The following is a 19,252-nucleotide window of genomic DNA, read 5'->3' on the forward strand; positions in this document are numbered from 1 at the left end:
AGGTTTTTGTTGCTGTAGATCCCCTGCACATCTACCAGGGACCCAGGTCTCCCAGGCTACATCATCTTAGCTCATCTCCATCCTTATTAACTCTTTCTCCTGCCATACCCCACAGCCGGCCTCCCAGAGACTCTCCTGACTCTTAAGTAGATTGGCTCCCTGTTAGTTATTTTTAGAACTCACTCTATCCTCCTTTGCCTCCTTTGGCCATTCTTAAGAACGTAATTAGGTAGTTACACGTATAATTATTTAATGATATTAACAGCCAGCAGTTAATTAGCACTTACTAAGAACTAAGAATCACTTAGCGCTGAACTGATTAAATCCTGAGCTCAACGCCAGCCAATCTTCATGACAATGCTATAAAGAATTACTATTATTGCTGTTGTTGTTGTTGTTATTGCCACTTACAAGAGGCTCTGAGGGGTGACCCAATTAAGCAAAAGCTGCACAACCTGTTAGTAGACTCAAGATTAATATCCAAGCCACCTGCCACCGAAGCTTGTGTATACTCACATAGGTCTCCCCATTAAATTGTGAACCCTTCAACATGTGCTGGCTTCTAGCCAGGGGCCTGCGTGACCGTGAGCCATGGATTTCTGTGCTTCGTACAATACCCAGTCTGTAGGTACATTCTAAAGAATGGATGACATGGCCACCTCTCTGAAAGCCCATGACCCCAGCTGGGGGCAGGCGGCCTTCTGTAGCAGGCAAGCATGATAAATCCTTATGAAAAAATCCAGCTGTCTGATGTCTCTCGGAAAGATGCAGCATCACTGCAATCTCACGGGAGAAGGTGAGAAGGTTTAAAAGATCCTACTTCCGTTTCCTGCCCACTGGAGAAGGCGCTCCTTGTGACTTTATCCCTTTCCCAAAGATCTCACATGTTTTGTTTTTTTTTTTAAGATTTATTTATTTATTTTATGTATATGAGTACATTGTAGCTTTACAGGTGGTTGTGAGCCACCATGTGGTTGCTAGGAATTGAACTCAGGACCTCTGCTCGCTTCAGCCCCGCTCGCTCTAGCCCAAGGATTTATTTATTATTATATGTAAGTACACTGTTGCTGTCTTCAGACACATCAGAAGAGGACATCAGATCCCATTACAGATGGTTGTGAGCCACCATGTGGTTGCTGGGATTTGAACTCAGGACCTCTGGAAGAGCAGTCAGTGCTCTTAACTGCTGAGCCGTCTCTCCAGCCTGATCCCATGTGCTTATGTCAGCATGGGAATGGGATGAGGAACTTGTAGTCTGTAGCAAGTCATCAACAGGATGCTTGAATATTCAGTTTCTCTACCCTTTTCAAGGAAGAGCAGTCATGGGATTCTCTTGGCTAATGGAAGATGAATATAATATGAGTATAAGTGGCATGTATTTTTTTCCCTGAGTGAGTGACTCATGGTGCCACTCAGCCTTGTATGTTCCATTCTCCAGTTCAATCCTGTTGTTTATGCAGAGGGAGGAGGGAGATTTCTGTCAGGTTTTTTCCCTGTATGACCTATGAGAACAGAGGGCCGGTCAACCTACCATGGACACCATATTATGAACAAAACTGCTTGCCTATTGAAATTTACTTTTTTTTTTTTTTAATCACAGCATCACAGGAATCATCGGACTGACATTTTCTGTAGAGACTGATGCTCTTGGTTCCCCTCCAGAAATCTGTGGAAAAACCCTACCGCTGAAGATACTGTGTGTGTTATAGGACAGAAACTGGAAGCTCCTATCTCTCCTCATAGTGTTGGGATGTTCTATGCATGCTAATGGGTTAAAAGAGCCATCAGCCGTCTACCCAGTGAATTCTGTAACCTAGATTAATGACTGGACAGGCAAGACACGCCCACTAGTGCTACAATGATCCAACTGTTCTGGAAGTAACCAACCACTTTCTGATTCGATTTAAAGCCCATTCCAGAAGACAGAACTATTGCTTGCTATAACTAATTGGTCCAAAACCCCATGGCTGTCTATGGGATAAGCTCCAAGGAAGAGCCCAATACTATTATTTGCTAAATAGTGATAATAAATTGTTCCCTACGTTCTTATCTTTATACCCATATGCATCTCTTAAGCCTCCGAAAGGCTTCTTGTAGTGGATGGTGATTAATACAGACTTCGAGTCGGTCATTGGGCAGAAGTAAGAGAATGTGGATTGCTCAGTTCTAAATGGCCAACATGTATCACACGCACCCACCCCCTGCCCTAAGGCTCAGATATCACTGTGGAAGAAGGGCTGAAAAGATCACAGGAGCCAGAGGTAGTGGATATCTGCAGTGATACAGTATTTGCTGGATATGACACAGTGCCGTTAGTCACACACATGGCCTTGGAGCAGCTGTGATGGTCATCTCCATAATCCCGACAGATGACAGTTCTTAGAGAGATGGAACATTTCCTACAACCCCAGTTTCTTTTGTCCGGGTGACAAAAGCAAAGGAGATGTATATTCTGGAAAGCATAGCCAACTCTTCACCAACGTGAACTCCCAGGATGCACAGGGAATGTGAGGTATCACTCAGGCAGCCCTGGCTCCTGGAGCCAGTCTACCTGTCAGCCGGAGGCAAGGGGCGAACCTGAGAAGATAATGAATCCACATGCAAGCACATATGTTGATACATGTACACACACAGACACACAGCCTCTCTGCCAGCCGGATAAGGAGGAGTAGGATGGGGGAGGGGGTTGTCAAGTGGGCCAGCTGTGATTTGAGTTCATATGCCATGTGGCCTCTGTCAAGTCACTTCCCCTCTCAGAACCTTAACCTTCTCATCTGTGCAGCAGCGAGGCCTACCTGCAGCTGCCGGCCTGTGGTGTTGAGTCAACAAACAAACACAAAAAGCAGCTGGCACAGGTCTGCTCAGGCTGGTGGTTTCTGGGCTGTTGCTCTTCCACTTCTTTGCATCCGTTTAGCAGAAGCATAATAGCCTGTGGAATTTTTAGAAGAGTGAAGACTTGGCTATAACATAGGTGTTGAGATGGACCAATGACACGACTGAGAGCCAGAAAGACTCTAGGGCCAGTCAGCTTCATAGTACGAACACAAGTCTGACAATCTTGGCAATAGGTGTTGTGTATTTCAATTGATATTTATGTCTTGGACTGGGCTATGTCTGACAGACATAGCTTAGGCACCAAGACCTGGCTGGCTCTGCAAGAAAAGACTCGTATAGCATTTCCTACTACAAGCAGAAATGCTATAAATGAACTGAGGAGAGGAAAGAAGAAAGCTATTAGCCTGCAGGTGATACTGTTGCTTTTGTTTTTCGTCTTGGTCTGCTCTACTTTTTTTCTCCTTCTACTTCTCCTCCTTTCCTTCTTTAGGTCCTCACTGAGTACCCCAGGCTGGCCTCGAACTCACAGTCAACCTTTTACCTTTTCTTCTCAAGTGCTGAGATTGCAGATATGAGCCTCCACACCCTGCTACTTTTCCGGCCCCTGCAGGGAGGCACAGTGAAGAACCCGGAGGCACGCTGAGATTCTAGGTCATGACCCAAGAGTTTGTTCATGGAGTCAAAAGTTTGTATGGTCCCATCCTGGAGCTGTGGAACTTATTCAGAGTTGAGTCGTGGTTGCGTTGATCAGAGAGAAAGGAGCTCTTATGGTTTGGATGTGATTTAAGTGTGTCTCTCAAGGGTTCATACAATATAGGCTTGGTCCCCATTGAGACATTATTAAGAAATGATAGAACTTGTAAGAGACGGGGCCCAATGGAGGTACTGGGTCACTGGGAGCCTTGCCTTCAGAAGGAATTAATGCCTGTTCTGTGGGCCCGAACTTAAGAATAGGATGCGGCGGAGTATGATACACTTCTCTGTAATCCAAGCACAGGAGAGGTTGAGGCAGGAGGGTGTCAGGTTGAGGACAACCTGGCCTTAATAGTGAGAACTTGTCTTTAAGAACAGGTTTTCATCCAAGAGCTAGGCTGGTGTGTTTGCTCCTGGCTTCCTAGCTTGCCTGTGTTCTCCTCCATGTGCTATGGTCCCTCTGTTACCATCTGCCCAATGCGAGACAACCGAAGGGTTTGTGGCAAGCCAGTCTGGGATTTTCAGTCTCCCAGACTGTGAAGTGTATAGATCTCTTTCTCATAAGCACTCAGCCTGTCCCAGCAACGGGACACAAATTCCTATAGGTGGCCTTGTGTGAAGGAAACACACAGGCATCACTGGGAACTGCCTGGAACCCATCCCAAGGAGACAGCCTGTGTGTTCTCTGGAAAGAGACTGGGACCATATTGTCATCTTGGAAAACGTCTCCTGTAAGACACCTACGCAGAGTTTCTTCTCTGGTTTCCTAGAGGTGCCCTGTCTTTTAGGGGGCCATTATTTTCAACCATCAAAATGAGCCCTCTACTCATAGCTGCTGGTGGCAAGAGCACTCTGTTAGGAGAAGGGACCATTTTTTGATGGCCTGTGTTTCTGCTTGGTCTTCGTGTGGACATGCTTCAGTTCACTTGACTGTAAGGTTCCCAATTCTACTACAGAAGACGTACAAAACCTTCAGAGCCAGCCCCCGCTTGCTAGTCCCGTAGCCCTCTCTTCCATTTACCATGGGCTACATGCTATTTGCCATTGCCTCATTCCCTGGTGGTCTTCTAGGTCATGTGAAAGTGTCTCCTGTGGCTCCTCAGCCTGTGTGACACATGCTTCCGAAATGACACAGTTATGGTGACCATCTTTGGATTTTCTTGCAGCAAGCTAGCTGTCTTCTTCTTAACTTTATTTTGGCACCGCAAATACTGAATTAGTGTTGTTTTCTTAACTGTCATTTCATCCTGGGTTCTAAAATACTCAAGGGCAAGGCTAGCCTTACTCATGTTTACATCTCCAGTTCCCAAAGCAGCCTAGCCACAAGGACATGACATTGAAGAGAGACTGGATGAGTGGGTGAGCTTATATGCCCCAAGAGGTTTCTTGGGAACAGAAGAGGCACATGTGCCCCTTGTAGGAAACACGCAATAGATTCTGCCTTTAATTTGCACTGTATCACCCCTCCCCTGCCCAGTCCATCTATCTAGATTTCAAATCCCTATCTAGAACCAGGAAATCCTGCCTTATTTGGTAAGGAGTTTGCAGATGTGATGTCACAGCTCTTGGATGGGAAGATTATCTTAGTGAGCTTTAAATGCAATTACTGTGTCCTACAATAACGATGTGGAGGGAGACGAGGTACAGAAGAGAAGGTACTTGTGGCCACGTAGGTGGAGGCTGAGACATGAGCCCAGAAGCTGAGATGTGCTTGCAGGTCCAGGAGCTGCCGGAATGAAGCCAGGAAGTCTGGCCTCTCTGAATTCTTGACCTTAGCCTAGTAGAACTCATTTCTGACTTCTAGAAATTGTGAGAATAACTTACTGGTAATATGTAACTGTAGCCATGGGTAAATGTGCTGAGGTCTGTGGTGATCTCAGAGGTTGTAGGGACTCTGGATTAATTAGGGAACATATGTTTTGGGATCGAGGGAGAGTGTGATCTCACAGGGGCAGTGAAACGGAATTGAAATAAGAGTGTTGGATTTAGCTTCAAAATATAAGCTGTAAAAATGACATGCTTGGGGCTGGCAAGATGGCTTAGCGGTTAAGAGCACAAAGTGCTCTTCTGAAAGTCCTGAATTCAAATCCCAGCAACCACCTGGAGACTCACAACCACCCATAATGAGATCTGGTGCCCTCCTTTGGTGTGTTGTGTAGACAGCAACAGCGTACTTATTTATAATAATAAATAAATCTTGGGGTCTGAGCAAGCAGGGCTGACCAGAGAAAGCAGGGTCAACAGGAGCGAGCAGAGGTCCTAAATTCAATTCCCAACAACCACACGAAGGCTCACAACCATCCGCACAGCTACAGTGTACTCATATACATAAGGAAATAAACCTTTAAAACAAATGACATGCTGTAGAGGGAGAGCTAACTCAGAGCAGGCTTTAGCTTTGGGCGTGGTAAGGATGGCAGATACATTCAGTTCTGACCCTATGCTGGCAGAGTGAGCTCACTGCCTCTTCCATTAGAAATGGTGTATAAGAGAACATGGCAGAGGGAAGGCCAGCTTCTAACCCAGTGCCTGAGCAGCCAGCCATCTTCTCTCCTGTGCTCCACAGTCAGCCAGCCCTCTACGCTTACGTTTTTCAGAAGGAAAAGCCAGCTGTAATTGCCCATACTAGGTTGGCAATGTGATGTGACTTGGTCGGTCTCTTCTATATTTGGTCTTGTTGGGCCAGATCGTCTTAATGCTTGTTATGCCCTGGGAGTTAACTCGGTAAAATTGGAAGTCCCATTGACTTGCTGGCCTCTTGTTACTGTTATTGGAACATTCGATGGTCTCACAGTGGTCATTTGAAGAGTTAGTGGGGGCTTCCCTGAGTTCTGAGTAGAGCTTTAGCACTTGAGGAATTTGACCCTTGATACAATCATTTTTACGAGTATGTTTTTTCCCCTCTCTTATACAAATATTGTATCCACTGAAACACCAGACATTAGCCACCATCCAAACAGCCTGACTGGTCCCATTTTGGCCTGTTTCTTTATTGTTTCTGTCTGTTTGCAGATACATATTTCCATCCTGGCAAGCATAGCTCTGATGCCATTCCTTAAGCCACTCCTTTGACATTCTAGCAAAAATGCTTTTCTGTGACTACATGTAATGTTCTTGATTGCAGATGAAAAAGCCTATGTCAGTGTCTAAGAAGAAGTGGGAGGTGGAAGGAGGGGGATGAGGAGGAGAAGGAGGAGGAGGAAGAGGAAGAAGAGGAAGAGGAGGAGGAAGAGGAGGAAGAGGAAGAGGAGGAAGAGGAAGAGGAGGAAGAGGAAGAGGAGGAAGAGGAGGAAGAGGAGGAGGAGGAGGAGGAGGAGGAGGAGAAGAAGAAGAAGAAGAAGAAGAAGAAGAAGAAGAAGAAGAAGAAGAAGAAGAAGAAGAAGAAGAAGAAGAAGAAGAAGAAGCCCTGACTGTTGCCGAAGTTGCTGTCTGTCTTAATGGTCTCTGGCCTTCACCAAAAGTTTATTAGCACTGGGGTCAAAGCCTGAGAAAATCTGAGTGACATTTTTGATATATTACCAAGACACTTTTCAACCAGCCAAGCCTAACTTAACCCGACCAGCAGTCAGTCTGATATCTTCCCAAGTCTTCCCGTTTTTACTAGCCTTTCATATCATCACTTTTCACTGATGCTGTTTAACATAGAACAGCAATCTCTCATTTATGTTTCTTTGAAAAATAAGGTGAAATTTTCCCGAGTTTACCCCTCAGTTGACCTGTCTGCTCACCTACATATCTGGGTCTGGCTGGAATCGAAATAAATGTACACATGCACTGAGTTGATGTTGATTTTGACAAACATATTTATTCCATCCATCTGAGGGGCCCTCAGCTGCTTGGCAAAGCCCATGTCAGCTGCGTGGACCAATGACTTGGTCCCTGCAAGCTGAACCATAGTCCTGGCACCCAGCAGAATGGAGACCCCGGCACCTTTTCTGTGCCGCCGGTCTCCTCCGGGTCTCTCTGGCTTTTTCTGGCTGCTTTTCTCTCCTACCACTCTCCTGCAAAGGTTTTATGTGTTTACATAGTTGACTCAGACTGGCTCCTTTTGGTTTGTCTTTAAAGTCCCCAGTGAACTGCCTCTGGTGAGTGTTCTCAGGATCACAAATGATCACGGCCCTTTGGTGCCCAAATGGATTCCAGATGGGCAGTGCTCACATGGTAGCCAGCCTTTACAGTATTCCTGCCCAAGCCATGGGTGTCTGGACAGGGAGGACAGAGATTTCCCAGCACAGAAGGGGGGAAAACGGAGGGGGTTTTCACAAACCGATGCTGTTCCCCATTGATGTCCCCAAATGAAAGTTAATATTGTTGCTGCCGTGGGCAAGAATGCCATGAATGCTTTGTGGTGGTTCATCTTTTCTCAGCCCTCCATCTTAATTACTATCAGGAGGTGACCTCTCATGGTGGCTGGGGAAACCTTGCTCCTTAACAGGTGAGAACTGAAACTCACTGGTGTGTGTGTGAGTGTGTGTGTGTGTGTGTGTGTGTGTGTGTGTGTGTGTGTGTGAGTGTGTGTGTGATTTCCTCTACTGAAATAGGACAACTGGCCTTCCATGCTAGGTACACCAGTTCTGATTCTGTCTTACTTTCTACTGATGACAAACTCACTTCTCTCCTTACCTAGCCTTCATCTTCTCATCTGTAAAATGGGAAAGATGACACCGGCCTCACTGGGTTAGTAATGGTGCTCTGGTGAGACTGTAGGAGCACAGTGTACCTCCTGGTTAAGGACACAGATGAGGGTGGACGTTGTCTGCTGCTCAGGTTCATTGTAAATCCCACTAGGGCTGTCAGCCCACACCCTGTGATGATTCTCTTGTTTTATGCGTTACAACTCAATATGGTTCTTGATTTTTTTTTCATGTATCCTTCTCCATTTACATTTCTGGCTATGCTGCTTACTGCCTGTACGTCAGGATGAAGTGATTCCAGTCTTCAGCACCCAACTTTTATGATCTGTAAAATGAGCTAATACCCATTCCGTAAGGCTGCTGATATTTACTATACTCACAAAGCCCTGGAGGGGGATGGGGCACCTAACCTTGAATGGACGACCAATAAGCACTAGCAATCACATTGGGATTCTCCTATCTGCACCCCCCCCCATGCATCCTGAGTCTTTCTACCTATCTATAGGTTTGCACTAGGAGGTCCTTAGGCCTGGAAGCCATTCTTTCTGTCTATTCTGCCCACTGCATTCCTGAGAATTTAAGACTCATTCCCATCCCCAGGGACTCTGCTTTGGCTACACAAGGTGGCTCCTCTGGGACCCACAGGCTTCCCATGCTCAACCCCACAGCAGCCCAGCTCCCGGATTGAGCTCCCGTTCTGAACCAGGCATCATTTGTGTTAGATTGGCTCCTTTGCAACTTGGCCATCTTGGACAAGTTACTTAACATTACTTTGCCTTGGAGTTCTCAGACACAGAGTAGATATGACAGGATTCGAGCCTTATATGCTCCCGTGGAGAATACAGAAGGAAGTTGAGGGGAGATAACTTTGAACAACTGTAGTACGAAGATTTAAATAAATCCCAGCCTGGGGTTACTACCCACCTCAATGGTTTCTATTCCTGAATGAAAGACACACACAGTCTTTATATGTTGATATGCCTTAGGTAGCTCAATAGCTGGGCAACTGCCTACCCTCTATGTTGTTAGAATCCACTTTCCCATTGATAACTCTGAGTTACTATTTACTAACTTCTGTTCCATCTTGGCTGCTCTTAACTCCAATCAGTCAGCTCTTTAGGCCACGGCCTCTTGACTTAGAGTCCAGGGTGCTTTCTTTGCTTCTCTACCCCAATGGTGGCTCTTGTCTCTCTCCTGTACACTCTTCCACTCTTCTAAGGCATGGTGGCTCTCTCCCCTCTTCTCTTATTCTTCGAGGTCCCAAGCCTATGTCTCTTCTCCCCAGCTATTGGCTACTGGCATCTTTATTTACCAATCAGGGTCCCTCAGTATCTTATTGTGCTCTCTCTTTCTCCCTCTCCCCTCTACTCTCTCCCTCCTGCAAACAGTTTTGGGGGATCTAAATTAACATTAGAATACAAGCAGCATTAGGCCAAACCCACTACAGACAACAGTAGATGCGCAAGCTCAGTGTAAGGAACAATTATGTGGAGACTGCAATGTACCATGCTGTGATTAACCACAGGAGGACCACCAGGACAAGCATTGTGTCTTGTACATCCTTGTCCCTGGGACCAGGCATATTCAGCAAGTGCGCTCAATGCATGTTTACTAAGAGTAAATAGGTCCCCAATTTTCCTGGTGTTCGTTTGTTTGTTTGTTTTTGTTTTCCAATTCGTAGAACATTCTGAACATTGAAGCATTTGAGTTGCCAGAAACAGATTGTGTGACTTAGGCACGGAGGTGACTTCTTCCAATCTTACTTGCCATTTGCACTATTATGACTTGTTTTTGTTAGGATGGACACCACGACCTCATGTACACTAAGCATTTGTTCTGCCACCGAGCTATACCCCAACCTACTCACCTCATTGGTAGAATGAGGATAATTTCATCAAGGGCATGATGTTCTCTGAGAGCTAGAAAAAGGTAGGTGGACGATGCACCTATTAAGAAAATATTGGGGGGGGGGGAATTTTTCATAGAACCCAACACGTTGATTTGTTATTTTTATATTTATGTCTGCAGTTTGTATGTGTGCATGTGCACGCGTGGATGTGAGCATGTTTTCCTGTGCATGCATGTCTGAAGGTCAGAGGTCAATGATAGATGTCTTTTTCTATCTCTCTTTCATTTTCTTCTTTGAGCCAAGATCACTCACTGACTTTAGAATTCACCGTTTTAGCCACACTATCTGGCCAGTGAGCTCCTTACCATCTATTTTTGTCTTCGCCCCTCTCAGAAGGATGTTGAGTCTCTGAGACTGGGTCCTCATGTCTTCAGAGCCAACACTGAGCCATCCCTCCAGCCTCTGACTCTCAGTTGAATCAGGAGATTAGCAAGTGATTGTGTTTGTTCTTGTTGGAGGTTAAAATGCATTTGTAAATGACAGTAATGGAAATGGTGTGGGATTTGCACAGGAATGAACATGCAGTTTAAGAATAGAATTATAAGTCTGAGCCCTGACATAGGAAGCCCACTCCATAAGAAGGAAGACACACAACATTAAGTCATGGATTTAGTCATCACAGGCACTGAGAAAGAAGAAATCTGAGAAAGAACTAGAAATTGCCACCTCCAACATACTTCCAAATGAATTCCAGATGAATTTTACAGCTAAGTATAATAAAAAGCATTTTATATGCAAGTTAAAAAAATGACAGAAGCTGTTATTCACAGTAGAGTATGTATGTGTGCTAATTTACTTTTAATGCAAACTGAGGTGTATCTATAACATACCTGAGTTATTCTCTCTTAAGATCAGGAAGCTGTGTCCTTAAGACCGGGTCGACAACAGAATCTATGTGGAACAATTTAACAGGGCACTAGACAAATAGTCAGCGACAGGGTGCTTGCTTTGCACACAGGAGACCTTGGGTTCAATGTCTGGCAGCAAAAAGAAATTGTAAATTCAAATGTGCTTATAGAAAACAGAAGTAGTTTTTTTACTTTTAAAATCTCCATGATTGAAAAAAGAGAATAAGGGACTCTGTAGACTTAACAAGGGACTAAACACCACCATCTCCAGGCTCATGATGATTAATATGAAATGGTAAGAAATGTCCCAAGTGTTGATCCCCTGCACCACTGGGTTCAGAACAGAAGAAATATGAGTAGCAAAGACAGGAAGGTAGCTCATGATTCCCGATAACCAAATAAAAGAGAAATCAAATCATTATCAGGCTGGTTACTCCCTTACTGGAAACGTCTCAGCGACTCCATTGTCTTCAGGATAGAGTTCAGAGTCACAGCCTGACATTTGAGGCCCACTATCAAGATTGAGGTTAGCTTCCCTTCCCCTCTCAGCCTCTCCTGTGAACACCAGAGGCTTTCGCTATAGTCTAAATCTGCACACAGAAGCCACGGCCTTTCTGGACGCAATATCCTGACACTTGGTGCCCGCGCTCCTCTCTCAGCTGGCCTTCCTGGCTGTTCTTGTAATTCTCAGCTGAGCTGAGATAATAGCTCAGGTCCTTCTATGCAGCTGCTCTTGGGGCAAAGAACATATTCAAAAGTGCCCCGCGATTCCTGCATCTGTTTCTCCTACTACAAGAAAGAAGAGCGAAACAAGGTTGAAAGCTCTCCGAGTTCTCCACTTCCACTTTGTTCCAGGAAGGAGGTGGGAACCCCAACTTGCTCCTGGAAGCTGGGGTGAGAGAGGAGCTAATCCTGAAGCTGAACTCAAGCCAGACTTGGATAAGAACTTACACAGACGGTCTGGTTCCCTTTGCCTTGCTCCCCACCAAGCCTTAGCTCTGTCCCCAGCCAGGCTCAGAAGTCCAATCAGAGCCTGACAGCTAAATCAAACTGAACACTGGGCTTTCAGACATCATGCAGGATATACTGATGTTGTAAAAATTAAGTCTAGGGAGTTGAGTCATTGGAAACAGTGCTTTGCCATTGAAATATGAGGGCTGACCAGAGTAGGGGTCTTGAGAACCAATGTATACGCTGCAGTGGTCCTTCCGAGACCCCAGCACCAGGGAATTTCTGAAGTGAGCTGGGTAGGTAGATTAACCAAGCTGGTGGGCTCCAGGTTCAGAGAGAGGCCCTGCTTCAGTAATGAAGTGGGGAGTGACAGAGGATGACATTCTGTGTGAGTCAACTCTAGGTACTTAGAGATGAACACGCACACATGCATACAAATCACATCCATACAGAACACAGACACGCACATGCATACATATGCACACATGCATGTACGCATAGATGAGTTTATTTTTCCTTTCTGGATGAGGTGGCCCATAATCCCAACCCTTGGGAGAGAGACAGGAGGATCTCTGTGAGTTCTGGGCCAGGCATGTCTAACATAGACCCTATCTCAAAAATTGCTTTTCCTCTGAAACTAAAAGTGCAACCTAACTCGGCCTTCTGTAATTTTATTTCAGAAACCTGACCTCTCCGGCTCATGAGGAAGCCGAGGGTAACTGCTCTAGTTGCTAAGACTTTGGTAGGAAGTGTCTAGTGGCTGGAGAGGAGCATGCTACTTGCTGCGTAACCTATGAGACTTAACAGAAACCAGGGCTGGTGGGGGCTGCTCAGCACGTGGCTGCTTGAGTGCGGTGCAGCCCGAAGGCTCCCTGCACACCAGCTGTGGGCTGTCAGGCATATTCAGCGGCAAGTCCAAGGCCTTTGGAGTCAAATGGATTTGGATCTAATCCCAATTTGTTAGCTGAGTAACCTTGGGCAAGTGTTCTGTGACCTCTGTGAGCCGCTGTTTCGCCATCTGTGAAACAGGGGTGGGGACACCCCACGGCCACTGCAAGGAGGCTACAGAAAGAACAACCCCCCCCACCACCACCACCACTGCACGCGCTTGCACACTGCACAGCATTTGATGCCTAGCAGCCACAGGTCTCTCCTTTGAGATACTTATGGGAAGAGGGACGTTGAAAGGAGTACGGGTTTCTGTTACTTCATTTCCGATAACAAGGTGTGTCCTGTTCCGTGTTGATTGCCCGTTCACAGCTTAAATGTCACCATAACTCAACGTGTCTTTTACATACGTTATCCTTCGTAATTGTCTACAGCAGAGCGTCTAGAAGGCTTGTCATTAGTATCTTAAGTCTAGAGGTGGAGGCAGACTCAAGTCTCCATATCCTGCAGGTGCCTCAAATTGAGGCTATGATTTGACAGTTTGCTTGGTTTCCTGTTCTAGAGTGTCTGCCTCTTGGGGTCCAGCCTTGTGTGCAGTGTCCTCTGCGGCCAGCTTAGTATATGACCCCAGGAACTGTGTGGACAAGTGCTTATGTGATAATCTAAGACACAAGGATCGCCATGAATTTCTTTTTATTTTCTCTGGAAGATTTATTTATTTTTGTAAGTGTGTGTGTGTGTGTGTCTGTGTGTGTGTGTCTGTGTGTGTATATACATATGAGTGCAGTGTTGCCAGAGGCAGAGACATTGGATCCCTTGGAGGACTTGGAGTTGCAGGTGGTTGTAAGGCTTGCAGTGTGGGTGCTGGGAACTGAACCCTGGTCCTCTCTTAACCACTGAGCCATCTCTCCAGAAGATAAATTAATGTACTCTCATCTCAGAAATAGTAACATGGAGAAAGAACACCCCCCCTACACACACACACAAAGAGAGCACCCATTGTCCTATCTCTCTATCTATCTACTCTTTACCTGCTGAGACAGATGTAGCCATGTCACCCTCAGCCTCACTGCCTGCCCCCAGACATTTCCCTCCTTCCCATAAGAACTTTCTGTAGAATTGCTTTCCTAATAATTCTTACAATTACATTTCTCCTCTGAATGAATGTTTCCAGGGTGGAGTGAGGGGACAGCCCTTTCCCGCATCTCATTATTCTTTCTTTCTTTCTTTCTTTTTTTTTTTTTTTAAAGATTTATTTATTTATTATATGTAAGTACACTGTAGCTGTCTTCAGACACTCCAGAAGAGGGCATCAGATTTCCTTATGGATGGTTGTGAGCCACCATGTGGTTGCTGGGATTTGAACTCTGCACCTTTCGAAGAGCAGTTGGTGCTCTTAACCACTGAGCCATCTCGCCAGCCCCTATTCTTTCTTTCTCTTTTGCTTATTACATTTAATTTTAGCATTTCCCATGACTGCACATATGATCAGTCAAGATCAAACATGCACAGTGAGAAGAATTCTCTGCATGGTACCCCAGGATTAAAGGCCCTCCAATAATAATAAACCAGTTGTTAAATTAAAACAAAAGAGCTAAAACTTTTCTTCAGGATCTACCTGTTTTGGTTGAAGATTTTAAGAGTCTGAGAATCAGCAAAGACTTTATTATTAGCCTGATGATATGAGTGCTTCCATATTATATGATATTATATCATATTATATTATAACACTATATCATATTATATAATAACTTATTATATCATATCATAGTATATTTTATTATAAGCCTGATGATATGAGTACTCCTATATCATATCATATTATATCATATCATATATTTTATTATAAGCCTGATTATATGAGTACCCCCATATATTATATCATATAATATCATATTACATCATATCATAGTTTATCATAAACCTGATGATATGACTGCTCCCTCATTAACAGTTAGTGTCCATGCTGGAGTGAGGCCAGGGTAGCAGTGTGTTTTCTGGGCTCTGCTACCTGCTGTAGTTCTTGCATTTGTTTTATACTGTTGCAGGAGAGGCAAGCTGTCCCACCTCTCCAGCGCCAGGGAAGATCTATTTTTGCTCTCACTCTAATATGATATAGTCTATCATGATGGGTGATTCTGTAGCAGCAGGGACATCAGGTAGCAGCTTGGTCAAATATCAGCAAACCAGGAAGCAGAAATGGGACAGAAAGCAGAGCCCTGCTACCAGCCCCAGATGTCTGCTTCCTCCAGCCAGGTTTCTGCCTCTCAAGGGTCCCAAAACCTCCCCAAAGAGGACCGCAAAAACTGTGACGGTCATCTTATATCCAAACCATAGCATTGTGCCCTTGTCCCCCAAAAGTTTATGGCCACCTCACTCTGCAAAATGAATTCAGTTTAACTTCAAAAGTCTTCGTAGTCTTAACAGTTTCAGTACTGTTCAAAAGTTCAACGTTGAGGCTGGAGACACAGCTTAGCAGTTAAAGTCACTGGAGGCTTCCCCAGAGGACCTGGGCTCTGTTCTCAGCACCTACATGACAGATCACAACTATCTGTAACTACAGTTTCAAGGGGATCCAACACCTTTTCCAGCCTGCATTTGTCACATTATTTTCTGTCACTGAGTCTAAGAGCAAAGAGCAGCAAACATGTCCTAGCTTAGATGTTATGGTGTCTGAAAGGTCCTCTATTAAAAGCTTAATCTATTACTTGTGAATTCAGCCCCCAATCATGTTTTCAGAACATAGGTGGAATTCGTTGGGCTTCACTAACCCCTGGTTCCGAACCCTTCCATGGTCTTCCCGTAAATTGGTTCCAAAGGCCTGTAAGCCATAAGGCCAGGTATATCACAGGAATGGAGCTGGCACTAAATTACCATAGCAAGGCACTAAATTACCATAGCAACTCCTCATGGCTTCCACTAAATACCCACCAAGAAGCAACTTACCGTAGGAGAACCTGCTTTGGCTTGTAGTACAGGAAGATATGGTTTGTCATGGCTGGGAAGGCATGGGAGCAGCTAACAGTCTGACATAGCTGTTAGTCACAACTTAAAGGACCAAGGAAGGGCAAAAGGGTAGGAAAAATGGCCGTGCTCTAAACTTGAAGGCTGTTTTCCCAGAGGCCAACTTCTGCCAGCTGAGCCCTCTCAGTCAAAAGGTTCTACCACTTTCCAAAAGAGTGCCACCAGCTGGTGACCAAGTGTTCAAACAAAAGAGTCTGTCTCTGTCTCTGTCTCTGTCTCTGTCTCTGTCTCTGTCTCTGTCTCTGTCTCGTCTCATCTCTCTCTCTCTCTCTCTCTCTCTCTCTCTCTCTCTCTCTCTCTGTGCACATGCGCATGTATGCACATGTATGTGTGTATTGCCTGTGCATACATGTGTGGAGGCCAGAGGTTGTTTTGGGTTCTCTTCCCCATCTCTCTCTCTCTCTCTCTCTCTCTCTCTCTCTCTCTCTCTCTCTCTCTCTGAGGTAGGGTCTCCCACTGAATCTGGAGCTCTGCATTTTGGCCCGTAGGCCCTCAGCACCCTCCTGTCTCAGCTGCCCCAGTGCTGGGGATGCAGACCTGAGCTCTGGCTCCCGGCATTCAGCTGTGTTCTGGCAATCTGCACTTAGGTCTTCTGAGCAATCTCTGTATCTCCATCAGAGGATTTTTAAGGAAACATAGGCAGTTGCTAAGTCACTCAGAATCACATCACAATTAATAAAGCTCGATGAAAAGTGGGGATTTCATTTCTAACCCATCTTCACATTGCCTAGTTACCAGTCAGCCTTGCTCATGGCCAGGGTGACCCTCCAGCCACATCATCTAGGGTCAGTGTGTGGTACAAGGCATCAGATCTGGGCGGGGTCCTTGGGGTGCCTCTCACTGCTTGCTTCTTTATTGAGGAAGGAAAATCCAGAGTCTCCAGATAGAGGTGTCAGGTAGTACTCCACAGGGAAGCCACCCCAACCGCCTTGCCTCAGTTCACAGGCGTGTTTTGTACCTGCATTCATTCCTAAGATGTTCTGAGGAACTGTTTTCAGTGGTGGAAGGGAAGGCTCCTGGGATACCAATCTACAAGCAGAAGAGTGCTTGTTTAGTAGGCCCTGGCCTAGAGTCAATTCCAGGAAATGAAAAGAAAAAGTAGTGAAGGTTTTCTTCTGGAAGAGGAAAGGATTGGGTGAGATGGAAGGGCGACGTGCAATGTGCAGCAGGGAGGAGCTGAAGATCCAGTCTCCTCTGTGCAGTTTGATGTGTGTGTGTGAGTGTGTGTGTGAGTGTGTGTGAGAGAGAGTGTGTGAGTGTGTGAGAGAGTATGTGTGAGTGTGTGAGAGTGTGTGTGAGAGAGAGACACACAGAGAGACAGAGTGTGGGTGTGTAAGAGAGTCAGACAGACAAAGAGACAGATAGGCAGGCAGACAAAGAGACAGACAGAGTGTGAGTAAGAGAGACAGAGAGACAGAGAGACAGATACAGTGTGTGCATGTGAGAGACAGACAGAGACAGAGAAACAGATCGACTGACAGAGAGACAGACAAAGGCAGACTCAGAGAGGCAGAGAGACTGAAGACGAAGAGATGGGCAAAGACAGACTCAGAGACAGAGAGAGACTATGTAAGAACACTTAAGACCCATACTATGAGAACATACAATATTTTTTCCAAAACCAATCCCCGCCTGCACACACCTCCAGATGCTCTAGAGGAGTCTCTACCATATAGACTCTATGTAAGCAGTTCTCAGAGTGTGTTACTGGAAGCCACAGGAAATGGCTGTGTGGGCTCAGCACAGATGTCGTACTTGTCTCCCCTTATTTTGAGATCAAGACCACGAATGCTACACCTATCAGTCCAGAGCCAGCGCTGCTCCACTTCCTGCTCCACACCCTCTGTTCTTCCCGACTGTCACCTCAGCTCTTGACATGGCTTTGCTGACACAGCTCTCTCACAAAATGCCCAGTGGCCATGTACAGAAGCAGTGAGCCTCCCTCTCCTGGGTCCTAGAGGCCTGAATGCACTTCTTCATCCCCGTACGATTCTTACGTGGGTGGCTGCTATTTAAGATCTGCCCTGTCCGCTTGGGTCCAAACAGAGGCCAGCGCTTGGCTTAACGTATGCAGAAGTGGTTACCTGCCTCAAAGGAGGAAGTGGGCAGAGTCCAGTGAACACAGGCCCTGAGCTTGGGCAGAGCTCTGCAAACACATGGCCTCAGCCTGGACTGTTGTCAGCCAGCTTGGCTCACCTCTTCTGCTCCTCAGGCCTCAGTGGACCCTGGGAGGATGAGGATGACGATGACGATGGGTGGATGATGATGATGATGGTGGTGGTGGTGATGATGATGATGATGTAGAGGAACACCTGAGCAACCAGACCCGGCTTGGCCTTCTGAAATGGTTCTCTCTATTGGTCAGGGATGAATGCAACCCGCTCCCCCCCACAAGTTTTCTTCCTTTCAAAACGCCCTTTAGAAGAGAGGGAGTCGCCTTTTGCAGCGAGCTTTGACAAAGCTCTTCAGTTCTTGGGAATCTCTCAATTGCTTTATAGCAAACAACAAAGAAACGTTTGGGGAATGTACATTAGTTTAAAACCACCTCAAACATCACGGGGTTAGAATTCTTAAAGAGATAATCTGACAGAATCTGCAAGGGAGGGGAAAAAAGGCAGAGACTTTTTTTTTTAACACAGATTTAGCAATTCTTCCTCGGGCTATGACCTCGAATTACAAGTGCTGGATGTCATGGTAAATAAGCCTTTAAAGCCCCTGCCTGAAAAGCGACTCTGCACGGCTCTTTTGTGGAGGGCACGAAGGCACACACACCCAGAGCAGGCACACAATCCGGTCTGTGCTCATGTCATGCAAATGGGACGTGGATCTGTTTGCAGCCACAGCCACAGCCACAGCCGCAGACGTGGGAGCTTCAAGCCCTGATGTCAGCACGCTCAGAGAGAGGTGGGGAGAGGGTCTGTAAAACAGGCCGATTGTCTGTTGCAGGAGTCAGCTCTCTGCACCAGATGCTAAATCCAGAAGTTAAGGATGGAATTAGGAGCCATTTCAGGCGGTGAATATACTGGGGGGGGGGGATGTTTTTATATGAACATATTATAAAATTGTAAATGACCACATCTAAATTACATGCCTATTAACGTATTCACTAAGCAGACATTTGCCTGGCTTAGCTCACTCTCTGAAGCTTTGCATGTACTGGGTCCAACCATGTTTTTTGTTGCTTTTTGACCTAGGAGTGCAGGACATGTTCACTCAGAAGACACAGCCAGGGCTCTTAAAGCCCCCAGAGAACTGACAGCTAGCCGAAAGCTTCAGTCCAGTTGGAAATAGGTTTTGAGATATTTGCCAGTCTCTGACTTATCTTATTAAGAGGAAGATGAAAGAGAAAAGATGAGGCGGTGCTCTCCCCAAAAGTTTTAAAAGTGGGGGAGGAGCCAAAGCCAATTACTCTAAACACACTGTCACGATTTAGGACTCTCCTCCCTCTCCCCCAATCTCTCTTTCTCTCT

The sequence above is a fragment of the Mus musculus genome, chromosome 13 (assembly GCF_000001635.26).
Source record: "Mus musculus strain C57BL/6J chromosome 13, GRCm38.p6 C57BL/6J".
In the NCBI taxonomy this organism is placed as follows: Eukaryota; Metazoa; Chordata; class Mammalia; order Rodentia; family Muridae; genus Mus; species Mus musculus.